Source organism: Coregonus lavaretus (assembly GCF_964263955.1).
Source record: "Coregonus lavaretus genome assembly, contig: HAP1_SCAFFOLD_400, whole genome shotgun sequence".
NCBI lineage: Eukaryota > Metazoa > Chordata > Actinopteri > Salmoniformes > Salmonidae > Coregonus > Coregonus lavaretus.
Window position 1 is genome coordinate 382,593 of NW_028158772.1, and position 5,000 is coordinate 387,592.

Sequence of the window (5,000 nt, forward strand, 5' to 3'; positions counted from 1 at the left end):
CCGACGAGCGTCAGAGCCGGCATAGTAGCATTAATTCTTAGTCCTGTATTGACTCTTTGCCTGTTTGATGACTCGTTAGAGGTCATAGCGGGATATCTTATAAGTGCTCCTTGAAAGCGGGAGCTTTAGCCTTTAGTCCAGTGCGGATGTTACCTGTATCCATGGCTTCTGGTTGGGATATCTATGTACGGTCACTGTGGGGATGAAGTCGTCGATGCAGTTAATAAACCCGGTGACTGATGTGATAAACTCCTCAATGCCATTGGATGAATCCCGGAACATGTTCCAGTCTGTGCTAGCGAAACAGTCCTGTAGCTTAGCATCCGCTTCATCGGACCACTTCCATATTGAGCACGTCACTGGTACTTCCTGTTTGAGTTTTTGCGTATAGGAATCAGGAGGATAGAGTTATGGTCTAATTTGCCAAATGGAGGATGAGGGAGAGCTTTGTATGCGTTTCTGTGTGTGGAGTAAAGGTGAACTACAGTTTTGTCTCCTGTAGTTGCACAGGTGACATTCTGGTAGAAATTAGGTAAGACGGATTTCAGTTTCCCTGCATTAAAATCACCAGCCAAATGTCCACCCTGGTAGGATTATGCACCTTACAGGTTGGAAAATGCATCTAGAAAAAATAAAGTCCCTGAGCTTGACCAATATGTTTTTCTGTCTGATTAGACAGAAATTTAAATTTTTTCCCCTAAAGGTTAAAAGGCATAGTAGGAAATACCCAGGTGGTCTGTAGTTGTGGTCTGCAGTTGTGGTCTGTAGTTGTGGTCTGTAGTTGTGATCTGCAGTTGTGGTCTGTAGTTGTGGTCTGTAGTTGTGGTCTGTAGTTGTGGTCTGTAGTTGTGGTCTGTAGTTGTGGTCTGTAGTTGTGTGGTCTGTAGTTGTATAATCAGTAGTTGTGGTCTGTAGTTGTGTGGTCTGTAGTTGTGGTCTGTAGTTGTATAGTCAGTAGGTGTGGTCTGTAGTTGTGGTCTGTAGTTGTATAATCAGTAGTTGTGGTCTGTAGTTGTGTGGTCTGTAGTTGTATAGTCAGTAGTTGTGGTCTGTAGTTGTGGTCTGTAGTTGTATAATCAGTAGTTGTGGTCTGTAGTTGTGTGGTCTGTAGTTGTGGTCTGTAGTTGTGGTCTGTAGTTGTGGTCTGTAGTTGTATAGTCAGTAGTTGTGGTCTGTAGTTGTATAGTCAGTAGTTGTGGTCTGTAGTTGTATAGTCAGTAGTTGTGGTCTGTAGTTGTATAGTCAGTAGTTGTGGTCTGTAGTTGTGGTCAGTAGTTGTGGTCTGTAGTTGTGGTCAGTAGTTGCTAAGTAGGCCTACGTTGGTTGAAGAAAACACTACATTACTTCTACTTCCCACTATATTTAGCCAACTGTACAAAGTTTCTACCGGTAGCTTGCAAAGTAAACACACAGACGTGATCCAGGTTGTTTTAAACTCAGATGTTTTATTTACTGTCTGCTATTTAGCTACCTGGTGTTTACTTACAGCACATGGTAATTATTACTCAATATTAAAGATATGCTCCGGAACTTTGGCGACTACGTAAGTATTTTTTTTAAACCTCCCGCCTTGGGCTGGATGTGTCAATGTGTAGTTCATACATGCATAATCTATGAGCAGAATTACTGTCTTACATCAATTAGCCACAAAATCCATAGTTTGAAAGTTACTGTTTTCTGGAGGTTGTGCGGCGCCATTTTCCCTACATGTGACGTAGCGCGCAGTTTCCAAGAACCCCTTTCGGCTCTTGAGCACTACTTTCAGAACTACTGGCCCAAAAAAATATGCAAATCTTATGGAGAATCTCTTTAACCTGATTTTAACCTTTTTTATTGTAAAGTTTAGTTATTTATTTTATTATTTATTTTTGTGATTTTTTGTGATTTTTTTGGGGAGGCAGTAACACAAGCCCCACTATCGCCCTATGGGTCTCCCGAGTGGAGCAGCGGTCTAAGGCACTGCATCTCAGTGCTTGAGGCGTCACTACAGACCGAGTGGCGCAGCGGTCTAAGGCACTGCATCTCAGTGCTTGAGGCGTCACTACAGACCCCCTGGTTCGATTCCAGGCTGTATCACAATCCGGCCGTGATTGGGAGTCCCACAGGGCGTCGTCCGGATTTTGGCCAGGGTGTAGGCCGTCATTGTGAATAAGAATTTGTTCTTAACTGACTTGCCTCGTTAAATAAAAGGTTTAAATAAATAAATAAAAAATAAAATAAATAAATCATGTACCACGTGGTGCCGGGTAAGGTAGCTATAGAGTTAAATACTAAGTGCTAGGTACTGGGAAGGCCCCATTATTACAGTTATCTATCTCTAATGATTGGGCTACTTGGTTCGACACAGCAGGTAAATAATCAGTCAAAGGCGGGAGATAGCGTGCTATATAGGCTACACTACACAAAGCTTTCATCCCATGGTGTTCAAAGACTTCAAACATTCACAGCTCATTATTCCCCCTGATAATAGCCAACGTTAGGCGAGCGCATATTAGCCTAGTGCAGTCATAATGATACAGTATATTCCACTGGTGGGGGTGGTAGATAGTGTGACTTTGTGTTTTCCACATTCAGCAGCTAACAGGTCTGACAGGCTTGTGTATTTACGTATTACAAGTAGAGTTGAGGATAGTTGTGTGCATTTCATTATCATGGGTTGACTCTGGTGAGGCTTTTTAGGTCAAGGTGTTTTGTTTTTTCCTCATGCAGTTTAGCCAGAACGTGAATTGATGAATAAATCCCTTTCCTAACCTTAACCCTTACCCGAACCATCTTACAATTTCTGGAGAGCTACTGTTCCTGGAGAGCAACCGTCCTAATCTAGCGCACCTGATTCTAGTTAGTTACAACTGGGGTTGGACTTAAAACCTACGGGAGGGTAGCTCTCCAGGACCATGGTTGGAGAGCCCTGGACTAGATAGATGTAAACCTACAGGAGGGTATCTCTCCAGGAACAGGGTTGGAGTTAAAAACCTACAGGAGGGTATCTCTCCAGGAACAGGGTTGGAGTTAAAACCTACAGGAGGGTAGCTCTCCAGGAACAGGGTTGGAGTTAAAACCTACAGGAGGGTATCTCTCCAGGAACAGGGTTGGAGTTAAAAACCTACAGGAGGGTATCTCTCCAGGAACAGGGTTGGAGTTAAAACCTCCAGGAGGGTATCTCTCCAGGAACAGGGTTGGAGTTAAAACCTTCAGGAGGGTATCTCTCCAGGAACAGGGTTGGAGTTAAAACCAACAGGAGGGTATCTCTCCAGGATCAGGGTTGGGCAATCATCATAATAAGTAATGTAGGTCTACCATTATCCTTATGTGTTGAAATATATAATTGATCACATGGCACCAGCTTAGTTCCATCCCTTTGTATAGAAGGGACAATCAACAAAGGGAAGGAGTCCAGGTGAGTCCAGTGAGCGTAACGATGGTGACGGGTGTGCTCATGTAACAGTGTGGCTTCCGTCCATCTCATCGCCCCAACCTGGGCTTGAACCAGGGACCCTCTGCACACATCGACAACGGTCACCCTCGAAGCACCGTCACCCGTCGCTCCACAAAAGCGGCGGCCCTTGCAGAGCAAGGGAAACTTCAAGGTCTCAGAGCGAGTGACGTCACCGATTGAAACGCTACTAGCGTGCACCGCTAACTAGCTAGCCATTTCAAAACTGGCTACACGTAATGATGGGCAGCCTGGCGCCCTCGAGCGCCAGGGAGGGGGAGCGGGAGCAAGCGTGACAAAGCTGAAATGTCTCGAGTCAATAAGTATTCAACCCCTTTGTTAAGTTGATTTTAACATATATTGACCCAGGGGTGTAAATACTTACACTACCAGTCAAAAGTTTGGACACACCTACTCATTCAAGAGTTTTTCTTCATTTTTACAATTTTTTACATTGTAGAATAATAGTGAAGACATCAAAACTATGAAATAACACATATGGAGTCATGTAGTAACCAAAAAAGTGTTAAAAAAATCAAAAAATATTTTATATTTGAGATTCCTCAAATAGCCACCCTTTGCTTTGTACACTCTTAATTTACACACATCCCTTCTGGCTCAGTTAGTAGACCATGGCACTTTCAATGCCAGGGTCGTGGGTTCGATTCCCCATGAAAATGCTTATATCTTATCTATTCTAGATATTTGATTTGATAGAACGGAGCACCAAGTTTTGTCATATGGTTCAGCGGAACGGCAGTAAACGTTTGAGCCTGAAATAGGCTAACTATCATGGTAAAAAACAAAAAATTCTTTACCAATACCAAATCTAACGGACGTCCTTGTAGTTCAAAAGTTGAAGTGAAATTGAGCTTGTGTGTTTTCCATTGGGGAAGTGAAACACCTTTACACAATGCAGGCCTACCCACTGGACTTCTCTCTGTTTCAGGAGATGTTCCCTCTGATTTCTCAGATAGTATATTTCCATGAGATCAAACAGTTACAGATGCCGTGTCTAAATTTGAGCCAGTTTCACACAGTAGGAAAATAATCCTGCAGCAACAGGAAATGTGAATTTGTGTATGGATTATAATAGCTGGACATTTTTTTGTAGAGGTTGATAAAAAAATTTGTTAGGCCAAATCAAGTCTGACATTTTAAAGTGGATATTACAAACTTTAGAAGCCTTTTTTAACCTTGAATACACTACAAGTTTGCATTTCCTGCTGTGCAGGAAAGTTCCTTCAACAGCAGGATGATCAAATTAAGATCCTACATCTGTAGTGAACCCAGGCTGAGATGAGTCATCCCGACTGTAACAACTATCTTTCACCTAGATGGAGGGAAGCAGCACATAACAGTTTGTTGCATAACACAACTTTTACTGGCCTTGTGAGTGTGTGTGGAAAGAAATGTGTGTGTTTTTTGCCAATTTTAATCACAGACTTGTTGTTTGTGTACATGGATTTTATAATGTTGTATGTTTTTCCCCCCAACACCAATTTCCATAAATATTTTATAGCAGACACTCATGCCAAATTGAGTCAAAAGCTATTTTGAAATCAAC

At 42.5% G+C, this 5,000-nt stretch overlaps 1 protein-coding gene across 1 annotated transcript in view; it reads left to right on the forward strand.

The window, feature by feature from the left end:
- Positions 1–5,000, forward strand: part of LOC311123599 (stomatin-like) — a 23,426-nt gene that overhangs the window by 1,077 nt on the left and 17,349 nt on the right. The gene's annotated exons all lie outside the window — the stretch shown is intronic.